Genomic DNA, 14,298 nt, shown 5'->3' with positions numbered 1-14,298 from the left:
TACTCCTCCAATCGTTTGACCTATAATGTGTGAAAATAGGTCTCTCTGAATGTCACCGCTCCTCCCTTTGTAAGGTCTTGTTGTTTCTTAGGAAATTCTTGTATTCGATTCCTGAATTCAACCATAAAATCTCCTATGTTGTGAATCACCTCCGAACATGGAAATAAAAATCTAACCATCTTACAATAAAAGATGAAGTCATTTCTCAGAGTGCACTCAATCCCAACATAACAAAACACACCAAATTCAACAAGACGACGTAACAAAAACCTCTCACTTTCACCATAAACGACTCAATTTAACCTTAATAACCTCTCAATTTCCACATAAAACACTGTATTTCCTCCAATAAAAACTCCCAATTCCACTTTTTACATCTCTCAATTCCACAAACCCTACACAACCCTACACAACCTACTCAATCTACACACTTACACAACCTACACCAAGTCTACAACAACCTACACAAACCTTAAAACCACTCAATCTACACAATCTATAAAGGAACTACAGCACGGTGACTTCACGTCACCACCGCTAAGCTAAAGGAGGCTAATGTTGGGCTATAAAGGAACTACAGCACGGTCACATGACTTCACGTCACCACCGCTAAGCTAAAGGAGGCTAATGTTGGGCTATAAAGGAACTACAGCACGGTCACATGACTTCACGTCACCACCGCTAAGCTAAAGGTGGCTAATGTTGGGCTATAAAGGAACTACAGCACGGTCACATGACTTCACGTCACCACCGCTAAGCTAAAGGAGGCTAATGTTGGGCTATAAATGAACTAGAGCACGGTCACATGACTTCACGTCACCACTGCTAAGCTAAAGGCAGCTAATGTTGGGCTATAAAGGAACCACAGCACGGTGACTTCACGTCACCACCGCTAAGCTAAAGGAGGCTAATGTTGGGCTATAAAGGAACTACAGCACGGTGACTTCACGTCACCACCGCTAAGCTAAAGGAGGCTAATGTTGGGCTATAAAGGAACTACAGCACGGTCACATGACTTCACAAGACCACCGCTAAGCTAAAGGAGGCTAATGTTGGGCTATAAAGGAACTACAGCACGGTCACATGACTTCACGTCACCACTGCTAAGTTAAAGGTGGCTAATGTTGGGCTATAAAGGAACTACAGCACGGTCACATGACTTCACGTCACCACCGCTAAGCTAAAGGTGGCTAATGTTGGGCTATAAAGGAACTACAGCACGGTCACATGACTTCACGTCACCACCGCTAAGCTAAAGGAGGCTAATGTTGGGCTATAAAGGAACTACAGCACGGTCACATGACTTCACGTCACCACCGCTAAGCTAAAGGCGGCTAATGTTGGGCTATAAAGGAACTACAGCACGGTCACATGACTTCACGTCACCACCGCTAAGCTAAAGGCGGCTAATGTTGGGCTATAAAGGAACTACAGCACGGTCACATGACTTCACGTCACCACCGCTAAGCTAAAGGCGGCTAATGTTGGGCTATAAAGGAACTACGGCACGGTCACATGACTTCACGTCACCACTGCTAAGTTAAAGGTGGCTAATGTTGAGCTATAAAGGAACTACAGCACGGTCACATGACTTCACGTCACCACCGCTAAGCTAAAGGTGGCTAATGTTAGTATATAAAGGAACAGCACGGTCACATGACTTCACGCCACCACCGCTAAGCTAAAGGCGGCTAATGTTGGGCTATAAAGGAACTACAGCACGGTCACATGACTTCACGTCACCACCGCTAAGCTAAAGGCGGCTAATGTTGGGCTATAAAGGAACTACAGCATGGTCACATGACTTCACGTCACCACCGCTAAGCTAAAGGCGGCTAATGTTGGGCTATAAAGGAACTACAGCATGGTCACATGACTTCACGTCACCACCGCTAAGCTAAAGGCGGCTGATGTTGGGCGTGATGACGTTTAGTGCCAGAGTTGAACCAATATTTCAATACCTCTGCAAATGAAACACAAAACCTAGTTTGCAATTGGCCCTTGAACAGCCTCGGTGGAAAATGCATATATTAAAGGCCAGGAAACCCAGTGAGGTTCATCCAAACCAAAGCTAATGACCTCCATCTGTTTCACAAGACTGACCAAAATCAGCCATCAACCCTCCCTCAGAGCTACTGGGAAACAGCCATTTTGGGACCTTTCGGGGAAAAGCTGTTTTCATGGAGCTGTAAAAGTTAAAGGTGCAAACATTGTCTTCCCTGTGAAGCATTTATGAGCAGTCAAAGTGCGAGAAACGCAGTTCTGCAGAACTCCTTAGGCAGCAGTGAGAAACAAGCGGTATTACAAGAAAAAAGGAATGATTAAAGCCTAATATGGCATCATGGAGAGAGGAGGGAGAGAGAGGAGATTTATCCCTTCACGGCCTTTTGACACTAAATTAAACTGTTGAGTCCATTCCCCCGTGCCAGCTAGTTATCTTTCCAGGCTAATTTAACACTATAATTTACATTCCATATAAAATACATCCTGATGTGGCGCTGTCAAGGCCGTACATCATTTGCAGAGAGTGCTCCAGTTTCAGTGAAAAGGACAGAATTAGATCATATTCATGATGCAATTAAACACTTCAGTGGGAATCGATGTAAAACCGATGAGCCCTGAAAACAATGCATATGGCTGAGAACATTAGAACACATTACCTTCCCTCGGATCCCTCGCTCCACAGACGCAATTTAAAAAATCCTCCACCACTCTCCGTCTCCCCAGATTCATAACGCACGGCGATAATAAATGAATTTTTCACAAAATTATTCAACTACTAAATTGCCCATGGTAACTGAGTATCAGATGAAAGTGATGTGAATTATTAAGCAGGGAAACTGTTTGTTCTCTCCACGGTGTAATAATGGGCCAGATGAGGAAGAGTACAGGGGCAAAAGAGGGCCAGGTTACGGTAGATCTCATAACAATCAGTGATGTAAAAAATGGCTTTTCTTGCTTTACTACGTTTAAAAGTATTAGCATCGAGAAAAACACTTATTCTGCAAAACCACCCATTTCAGAACAGACATTAAAATACATTATCATGGACTTTTAATGACTGGGATGGAATGTATTCACTATTTTCTGACATTTTATAGATTGATGATGAAATGTCGCAGCCCTATACACACACAATAAGTGCCTCTTGCATAAAACAATCTTTCTAAACTGCAACAGAAAAATTGTCCCTGAAAAAGTATGACCCGTGGTTGAAGAAGTACTCTCTGGACCTATTATGCTATATTGGAAAATTGTATTGTAGGGCCATACCTATACAAAACATGTCTGTGAAGTTTTTTGCTTAAAATACCAAACAGATCCCCCGTTGTAGCCATGCCTCGTACTGCTCATACCCCTCTTTTGAAGCCCTGTTAGAGAAACGCGGATCTTGGGTCCTTAGCTTGAAAAAGAAGAAGAAGAAGAGGAGGCGGAGCTAATGCCTGATCAGAATTCTACCGGAGATAAAGTTACATTCGATTGTGATAAAACGCCATCCTGTTTAAACCACGTCAATATTTCCTGCTTTTTAAACACATGTGCTCTCCAGTACAGGTTAGCTCTGAGTGTTAGCGAGGCTTGCTAATGTAAACAAAGACGATATTACGTCCAAAACACGTCAGGCATTGTTTCTGATAGCAATTTGCTGTGGGTCCGCTGCCGATTTGACGTCAGTTCAGATGGAAATCTGAATCCGCTCGTTGTACCCCCGTTTTTAAAAGATTTGGGTACGGAGGAAAAGAGAGAGGGTTTTATTTTCTGACGCTGCGTGAGTTCCCCGACGCACCGGGGACACATATTTATGTATAAAAGACATCACAAAGTGCATTTTGCATGATAGGTCCCCTTTAATTAATTTCAAGGGGAGGGCAGTTTGGGGTTGAGGTCGGAAAGCGTTCCCATGGTTCATATCAAGGGTTGGAGGGGTCTTTTAATAGAATAGAATAGAATCTATTTGTATTGTCATCATACAAAGTACAACGAAATGTCTTTTGGCAACTCTCACTGCAGTAAAACATAGACACAAATTAATTAATAAGACTGGTAAAAGCAGAGGTAGTAGGGATGACAGTGCAACGAGATAATGTCCTAAATACTTGGGTATTCTACTCTTGCACTTTTCTTGCATTTTATGTATTTGTACTGTTATGATTGTAATTTTCATTTTCTTAATGTTTCATGGAAAGCAGCTCAAAGCTAAATCCGGCATATTTACACTTGGGATATTTCTTGTTTTAAGTGTTCATCAATGTCCCTGCCAAATAAACGAATAAATATGATTAAATGTCAATGTGCATATTTACACTTACAGTCTAAAAACGTTAAATATACAAAACTGTATAAATGAAGTGAATTTCAAACTGAACTTCTCTCCCTGAGGCTAGGTAATGGAGGGGTCTGTTTCTGAGGTGTTTGGGCCTGTTTGGGACACTCAGACGTGATTTTGGGAACCTGGAGTACAGATCTCTCAGTTTTAATGGCGCCTGACAGCTCATGGCTGCGGCTCAGCTGTGGGTGTTTATGAAGGGAGGTCTCGGTCGAGGAATCCTCCGACGGTAGCAGAGAAACCCTGCGAGCACGCTGTGAGATCACCGGCTCTTTTCTCCGCTCCGTCTCCACACCCGAGGACTTCGGCCCGGTGTTACATTTCCCCACGTAATTAGATTACAAATGTAGTGTGAAATGAAATTGTTTCCAAGTGAAAACCAGGCGTTCCCCAAGGTCACGCGTGTTTTTTCTTTCTCCAGGGTGCCAGTAAAGTCCATGGTTTCCTTCACAATGGTGTCATATGTGCTGCCTCCAAGGTCTTATACACTTGCCAGTAAAAACAAGTGCCTTATAAATGCTTTCTGCGACCCCCCACCTCCCCCCCGTCCATCTTGAAGGTACTTTCTCCAAGGTTGTTTCAGAATAAAACAATTATTCACAGGGCGCACTCACAGGTTGTCCTTCCCTCGTGACCTTCCGAGCACTTACAATGGCTTCCAGCTGTCTCTTTGGGACTCGTAGGGAATATTTTTTAAACCCAAGTCACTTTGGTAACAGCCTTACTGTTGATTAGCCAGGCTTCATTCCAGGGGTGAGAGATAATTGTCCCCACCTTGAGGCTCCGTTGAGTTTCATTATTTTGTTTGCAAAGTAGAGGGTCGTTGTCCAAACATTGAAAAATAAAACTTAATTACACGGAAAAAGTAACAGTTAATTAAAGTGATAATAGATTAGCTTAGCTTCACACAACCCTGTGCAAAATGATAGAGGATTAAAGTTGGAAGTTTAATAAAGTATGTGTTGAACAATTAATCAACTTCAGTTTTAGTCCTTTATCCTCTAGATCAGGGGTGTCAAACTCAAGGCCCGGGGACCAAATCCGGCCCGCGACTTCATTTCATGTGACCCCACAAGAGCTTGCAAAGAATATAATATGTTTATTATACGGTTACAGTACATGCCGCTTTATAGAAGCACATTGCCCATAAACTACATGTCCCACAATGCATCTCAAATTAGACTTTTTTCTCGGAATTTGACATTTTCTTTCAAAATGTTACTTTTTTTTCAAAATGTCACTTATTTTTTTTTGTTTTTCCAGAATTTGACTTTTCTTTTTAAATCATTTTGTGACGTGCACACTGAAGAGACTTGCAATTGTGTGCCCTTGACTTCTGCTTTCAGACGTAGTTAATTATGAAGTTATTACCCTATCCGATAATAATCCAATGCAGAGGCAATAATGTTAAATTATACATTATTTTATATATATTAAATATTTATATATTTATTCTTATATAGTCTTATATATAAAACTGGCCCTTTGAGTACAACCATGATGCTAATGTGGCCCGAGTTGAAATGGAGTTTGACACCCCTGTTCTAGATACTTGGGAAATATAAAATGTTACATTTACAACAACTAAACTATATTACTGACAACTGATCAAGCTCCATCTAATGATGAAAGTTACAAGATGTGTAAAAGTAAAATGATATTTTATCTGAAATGTTGAGAAATCAAACACAAAATGATAACATTTTACCATTTTCTAAATGTTTTACAGACTAAAAGTTGTATTGTTCCTATAAAAAAATATCAGACATGACTGGTAATCAGAAATGAAAATGAAGAATTAAATCCCAGGATTGAACACATTTAAAATTAATCAGAAAAAGTAAAAAAAACTGTGAATCAAGCTCAATATTTTAGGTCTGAATTTATTGATTGAAAAATTATCTGCAGACTAATTAGATACTATACATATAATCGTTGTCATTGGTTGAACACCCTTTTTTTAATATCTGACTTGTTTTTGACCTTTATTTGATGGTTAGATGGTTAGATGGTTATGACTTTGGTATATTGACTGCATTTCGATTATTTATTCAGTTTTTACGACTTCTCAAAGAGCTTTTACACATAGAGAGTCATCATTCACACACATTTATACAACCATGCACCTCAAGGAAGATAACAGTCACACACATTCACACACCTTTAAGGCCCTGACNAGATTCATGTACTCCAATGGATCATTTGGTGTGGGATTAAAACAGAATTTTTTTCTGGCCACTTTGCAGGTGTGAGGTGGAAAACAAAAAGCTGTATAACAGCCTTCACCCTATTGATCACATTTGAAATGGAAACAGTGTCAAGACATCCAGAGCAACATCATTCATTTCATTCAGAGGTCTCAGTTCGTGTCCACCTGAATGGATGTAAGTCCAATTGTTCTTCTCTTTGATATCTCTGTTTTCTTTCCAGAGGGAAATATCTTGTGCTTTTTAGCTGATAAATTGCTGCACTATTGTTCAGCAGTTTATAGTCTCTAACTGTGTCGTTCTGTTTTTTGCTGCTGGAGCAAAGTGGTGTATAGGTGGAGTTTTTTTAAACTTTGTTTTCAGAAAACCGCTGCCTTCCTTAGCCAACACGAGCTGAAAGCAGTGAGAGCGACCAAATAATAGAGTTGGGAAGGGCCAACCAGCTATAAACCAAAGCTTACTAATATTACTATACTATACTATGATATTACGGCAGTGGCTTCAGTCATAGGGCGTGGACTGTATGAGCTGTAGGGCTCCCCGGGTCAAGTCCCCGACAGACCTAAAAATTATGGAGTGTGGGAACTTGGAGAGGTCCCAGTTCACCTCCTGCCCTGCTGTGCTTGCCCTTGAGCAAAGGCACCGGAACACCCTCCTTTCCCCCCTCACTCCCATTGCTCCCCGGGCGCTGTGCAATAGGCTGGCCCCACTGCTCCTAGTATAGACTCCTGGTGCTAGGATGGGTAAAAAAAAAGCAGAGAACACATGTCACTGTGTGTGCTGTGTGCTCTGCATGTGAGACCATTAACGAGGGTTTCATCCCTCCCAATTCTATTCTACATACTATACTATGATATACTATACTATAACATACTCAAGCTCTTTAAAGCTGAGGGAATATTTAGATGATACTTCTCCATAGGTTGATCACTACGAGCGACCGCTTTCACACTGTTTTTATATTATTATTTCTAGAATTAAATATTGATTCTTAGTTTCTTTAAAGCACTGTATATACCATGTGGGCTGACACTGGTTGGATTTTCTAGCCCAATTTTCCCATCAGTTTGTAGTTTGTCTCATTTAAGGTAAAATACATTTTTCAGATTGGTTTTGATGTTTATTTTGTTCAACAACATCCCTAAGTCGGATTAACTTTTTCTTTATTGAGCAGGGACAGGCACATTACATATATATTGTATCTGATATAGCTACACTATAATTTCCATTTTGACATAAATGATCAATTGTACTGCTCATCTGGATTAAGGTCCAGGAGATGACTCACTTAGGAACCAGATGAAGCATCATCTTCATTCATTCACAACATATATTGACTGAAGGGTTGGTGGTTTGACCCCTGCTTCCTCTTGCAATGTACTCGAGAAAGATACTGAAACACAACTGCTTCTGACAGGGAGACTCAGGTAAAGCAACCGGAATCGAGAAATCAGAACATTCAATTCAACGTATATTGTTACGCAACTGACCTTAAAGGTGGGGTAGGTAAGTTTGAGAAACCGGCTCGAGATACACTTTTTGTTATATTCCATGGAATGCTCTTAACATCCCCATAGCAATGAATATCTGAAGTGCTTTGACAACAAATCCATAAAAAAATCTCATCTGTGGAAGCCGTAGCACAAAAAGCACGACCAATCATCTGAGCCGGCCCGGCTAAAATAACTGGATGGCCTACCTGCCTGTCAGCCTTCCATCTGTGCACAAACTTATCTCGTGCCCTCATTGGTCATGTGCGCGTTCGTGTGTGTTGGAGGAGGGGCTCTGTGAGGAAGTGGCATATTTTTCCCGGTTGTGTATTTTCAAATTCGCACTCGAGCTGGTTTCTCCAAAATGACCTACCCCACCTTTAAGCAATACATAACACATATTTTGTTCTACATTGATATTCAACAACGCTTGCTGGGCCATTATCTGCAGGGACAGAAAATGTTTTATTGCTCTTCTACTTTGCAAATAAACATGCCAAAAGGGAGAAATGTGGTGGATGTATAGCATATTGTGTGATTGCAATCTTCTTCTTATGTATTTTCCTGGTGCTGTGCGATGAAATCTCAGCTAGATAAAGGAAGCATTGCTGTTTTCATTCAAACACTGTTTCCTGTGGCATGAGGCCTCCTACGTATATGAGTGCTCTGGGTGGACCCACATGTATAGTAAAAGCTGTTTCTATGCTATTATTGTGGAACAACTGATAATAAGACGTGTTTCTGCCTTTATGTAGAAACGGAGCTTTGTCTGGGCCTGGTAATATTTTATTTGTCTCAATAAAATAACGAGGTAAATATCAGGAAACCCCAGCAAGAGACATTAACTGCAAGTCACTATTTTAATACATGAGATGTGGTTTATTGAAACGCTCTCGATCGGTTCGCTCCATGGTCAAAGCTGGCCGCTGCAGATTGGTTTTGGTGACCACACATTTCCACTCACTTCCTTTGAAACCTAATCATGTCTTCCTGTTTCACTTGGAATTCAAAGATAGGGCTTATCCCAGTGCACTGATTAGCAGCAAAAATAAAAACAAAGCCTTTTCCCATTCTGCGTTTTAAACCCAGTGATCTCTGACTGTGTGAGTAATACGACTCGGTTTTAAAGCTTGTGGTTCTGGGCTCTCCACATCTGTCAGACCTCTCACTTCCTCTGCCATGCATAACACTGACGGCAGTGACAGGCACCTCAACACGTGAAGTCATATTTTTTACCTCAAATGTTGTTATATACTCTGAAAGCCAGACGGTGCCAGGAGGGCTCCAAGCGGTTACATTTGTTGTGTTAGAGTGCGTTTCAGATACGGATAAATTATTACACAACAGCAGCTGTAGACACGCTGGAATGTGGAGTTTATTGTTGATTCTGTTTCCTCAGAGAGACGCTTTTAAGGAACTCAGATAAGACGACTTGCTGAATGAGAAGCAATGTGCCGTGTTTATAAAACATCATCAAGTGTTTGAAATGGGTTTCATTGGTTTGGTGGTAAGTGCAATGACTGCATTTGAGCTGTTGTTGCTGCTCTCTGCAGACATTTTGTTTTCACCTACAGTATCTCCTTACTTCATTTAGAGCATTTCACCAGTTGGTGTTTATATATGGTGTACGTGTTTTTTTCTATTTTTTACTGTAGATATATTTAATCTAGTGGTGCACATGTTAACGTTACACTGTACACCTATAAAGCTGCTGTGACATCTCAGTTTCCCTGCAGAGGATCCATACAAAAAAAATGCATAACTCGCAAAAAGTAAACACCTCTCCTAGATTTAAACAGAAAAAAGTATTCACAGTAAAACCAAGTATTCTTGAAAATAAATTGATAAAGAACTTATTTGCAGGTATGGAGGAACGTTAGCATGAATTTGGATCTTTGGGTGCGTCTCACTTCGGTTATTTTTCATTTCCTCGCTCCTCAGGCTCGGTATCACCGGAAGTTGATTTGTCTGCGCCATCTTGTTTAGCGTCCCAGTGGCCTTATTTTTGCCGGAGGACCGAGGACCGAGGAGCGAGGAGTGATAACGGAGGAGCGATAATCGAGGAACTACCAGACCATCCTCTGATGAAATCCTCAGACATTCGCCCCGCCCCCTTACTGTGTATCGCTCACTGATTGGACGATGCAGCGCATGCACTGATCTGGCTGCTGTCAGACGATCAGCTGTGCGGCGTCATCATAACAAACGGACGTCGCTTCACGTGACGCTCCGGAACCGAAGTGAGATGCACCTAGTGTAAGCGCTGGTTTGGGCTCCATCGTCTATCAGGGGTGTCAAACTCAAATACACAGTGGGCCAACATTAAAAAATGGGTACTAGTCGAGGGCTGGACTGGTTCAATGCTTATTGCAAAACTTATTGAAATGAACTTATAGCACATATTAAACCTGGAACTAACAAAGCTTAAATGATTGCCTATAAAAACAACATTAAACATTAAATAATCAGTTGCATTCATTTCTTATGGCTCTATCTGCAGCTTTTCAAGAGTCATTTCTTATGATTACATTTCTCCACAGGCCAACAACAGCTTCAACAAAACTATTTCCCTCAAAGAGAAAACCAGACATGACCTGTTGACGTGAGAGAAAAGGTGTAGAAGGAAAACATCCCATTGAAACTCAGCGTTGCTGCTCTGTGATTCTAGGTCAGATACCTTGGGCATCTCATCTTGGGTGCATACTTAGCATCTCATCTCGGGTGTAAGTTCATCAATGTTTGGGCTCAGGCTCTGAGCGGAGGAGACCCTCAGGATGGAGTGAAGGTATGCCTGCAATATACCGGCGGGCCAGATCTAATAGTAATTAGAAATTATCCTGCGGGCCGCAATTAAATCCACCACGGGCCTGATTTGGCCCCCGGGCCTTGAGTTTGACACATGTGGTCTATAATATGTAATAATATGTTTAAATTCTTTTAAACAATTAGGTGATTTATCGATCAAATAAAGTGGGTAACGGTTAATCTGGGCTTTCTTGCCTACTGCTTTTTTGAATCATGGTTAATATTTAGAACATAAAAAGCCCATTAGAGCTGCAGAGAGTTACATCTTGTACATTACATACAATCATTTCAGTCACTGCTATTTAAATAGAAATCAAGTTGTCCTTGGCATACTTTTTTAAACTATTAAAAAAGGCTCACTCAGAATCATCAATTGGGACTTTTAGGTATAAAGGACCAATTGTCACTCCAAGAACCCCAATGTGGGGGTTGCACGTTTTGAGTTCCCCCGTGACAACAGCAATACGTCCGTCAGTAAACCCTACAGCTCCGGACAAACTGCTTCATTCCTCGCAGGTATTTTCCAGCGCCTGTGTGTGATCTCACGGCTCAGACAGGTGGCTTGCAGCTGATGGAAACCTTATTCCCAGTGTCTGCTCACCCGCTCGCCCACTGCGTCAAGGTGAGGCCTCTCTGAATTATCTGGAGGTGAATTCCCGGCGGTGGCAACGGGATACGGTAGCAGGGCCAGAAAATGGAGCTCTCTGGAGGACCGGAGAGTTCATGAGGCGTAGAGTTTCATATCTTGTTGACAGCTCACAGGGAGCATTACCATGTGAGCCATTTGATTCCCTGTATGTCTGCGGGACTCTTTTTTCCCTCCTGATTTTCCTCCTCGTCCTCAGCCATCCGCAGTGAGGCACTGACAGAGTTATGCGAGACGAATGGCCAGCAGTTGTGGGTTTCGCTTTCAGGCGTTGTTCATGTCGTGAAGCGGCGACGCCAAAGGGATAAACCCGCTAGGAATTTTTTTTGTGGTGTGACACAGTTTTCATTTCCGACTACTGGCTGTCTCTGGTGGATCCGTCAGAAGAGTATTCTGCGGCTGTACGTTTGGTCACTTTAAAGACTGAGAGCTTTTGGAATTTCCCCTTCCTTCTTCTCACACAGAAACTATCCTCAAATGCTTGTGTTTGCCCTACAACTTGAAACAAGTATTGTCTTCTGTGATCTGCCATCAAAAGTCTGAACCAAAAACTCACACAGCCTCCCAACTGAGTCAGCGTGATTCACATGGCACGCGTATCCACAGTTGTTTGGACAGAAGGTCGATGTTAGAGGAAGATTTAAGAGTACCTGCGTGCAGCCGGCAGGTATGCAGCAGATCTGCAGGCCACACACATTCACCAAAATCCTTAATCATGTCTTTATCCGCTCTGAGAGAGAAAGAATGAGAGAGAAAAGTAAAAAGGCAGCAGGGCAGAAATAGAAAAGGGCACTGTTTGCTTCCCGGCCATGATAACAGGCTGTCTGTTTGTCTGTCTGCAGGATTACAGGAACAAGTACAGGCCCGAGTTTCATGAAAACTGGTGGAAGGGTGTAGCTTTGGCCAAGGTAGAAAACTCCAAGATCCAAAACGGAAAAAGGAATTTTCAAGGGGCAACATTCCCACGATATCCCATCAAGCCAGTAAAACAATTTTGGAAACTGTTTTTTTAAATGTGTAATGTGTCACACTTTCTTCTAATGTCCTTGTTGTTTGCACATTAAAGCTCATGAACACTGGGAAACCAGAAGACTTTTCATCTCAGGAAGGGAGATGCCATTCTAGTTTCAGCTAGTTTTGGTGTGTCTGATACTATTATTGAAAATATATTATCTTGCTAAATGTACTGCTAATATTTAAGTGGCAACCTTAAACAGAAAGAAATGAAATCTGGTCAAAATGTATTAAAAACTGTCAATAACCTTTATCCATTTATGATTAATGTATGGTTAATTCAACTGGAGCCAATTCATCTCATTGGGGTAATTCGTTCTCCACTGCTGAAATAATGTAAAAGCGTCACCCGTTAAATAAAAACTAACGGCAAATGAAAGTCAAAGATGTAAAGGAAGAGAGACAGAATGAACAGATCAAAGTGGGCAGTTTAGTGGGTGAAAGTGAGTTCACTACAAACAGCAGCTCCACTCTGTTTTCCAGAGGTTTGACACAGACTGATGCATTCAGCAGGGGCAGATTAGTCGGCCTGGAGCTCACGTTTAAAGGTCAGCCCTGATTCAGTCCTGGATAACAACATGCAAAAACAATTTGCCTGGCAATCTGGGAGCAGCGGTGTGGTCTCACTCAACAACAACAAGCACTGCCTCCAACTGTGTTTTAATGGCAGTGCAATTATGAAAACATTCATTATTAAAGGGTAATTAATCTACATATATACTGCAAACTACACACACAATCACACAAAGTTGATTATATATAAAGAATTTTAAATAAATCTTAAGATCATTTGATTCAGGGTTCCTACGGCTAAGTGTGAGGTAGATTTAGGACTTTTTTTAATGCCATTGAGAATTAAATGTAAGGATATTTTTTGTGACGTTAATGCGAGAAATAGGGTAAATGATTGAAAAAAATACATACAGAAATATATAAAGAAATATAAAATAATATTTAAAAATAATATATATATATAGATTGTTTTAAATGTCAGAATGCCCCTAACCCTGCAACATAAAAAAACAATAGTTATAAAATCAGTAATCCAGTTTTTCTCAGTATTTTGTCAAATTGATTTAAAGCATTTTTTTAACAAATTAAGGCCGTATTTGTAGATTGATTAATTTAATACATTGAAGGTTCAAGGTTCTTTATTGTCAAACTAACATACAGAGCTACAGAGTAATTATGACGTTGAAAATCTTAGGTCACAGGCTTCTCCAACAATGCAACACAATAATACAGATAAGCAGCATAAACAATATTAAAATATACTATATTAAAAGTAATACAAAAAGAAAAATAGTTTTAAAAAAGTGAGAAAAAAAAGTGGAATAGTGCAATACGAGTCTATATAAAGTTATTGGAATGATATATTACATAATAGATAATAATTACTAAGTAGCAGATTAATGTTATGAAACTGTTTCAACAGTTCGGTTGTTTAACAGTCTTATTGCCTGCGGGATGAAGCTGTCTCTGAATCTGTTTTTTTTAGTCCGGATGCTGCGGGAACGCCTGCCAGACGGCAGCAGACTGAACAGTTTGTGGCTGGGGTGATGGGGGTCTTTTATAATCCGGAGGGATTTCTTCCTGAGTCGCTGGGAGTAAAGGTCCTCCATGGATGGCAGCTCCGTCCTGGTGATGTTCTCTGCAGTTTTCACCACCCTCTGTAAAGCCTTACGATTGAGGGCGGTGCAGCTGCCGTAGCAGGCCGTGATGCAGCCAGTCAGGATACTCTCTATGGTGCACCTGTTGAAGTTGCAGAGTATCCTGGAGTCCATGTTGAACCTCCTCAGCCCGCGGAGG

Source organism: Notothenia coriiceps, unplaced genomic scaffold (assembly GCF_000735185.1).
Source record: "Notothenia coriiceps isolate Sejong01 unplaced genomic scaffold, NC01 NC01_scaffold00033693, whole genome shotgun sequence".
NCBI classification, from domain to species: domain Eukaryota; kingdom Metazoa; phylum Chordata; class Actinopteri; order Perciformes; family Nototheniidae; genus Notothenia; species Notothenia coriiceps.
The sequence above is the reverse complement of the archived record's forward strand: the minus strand, read 5'-3'. Positions refer to the sequence as shown.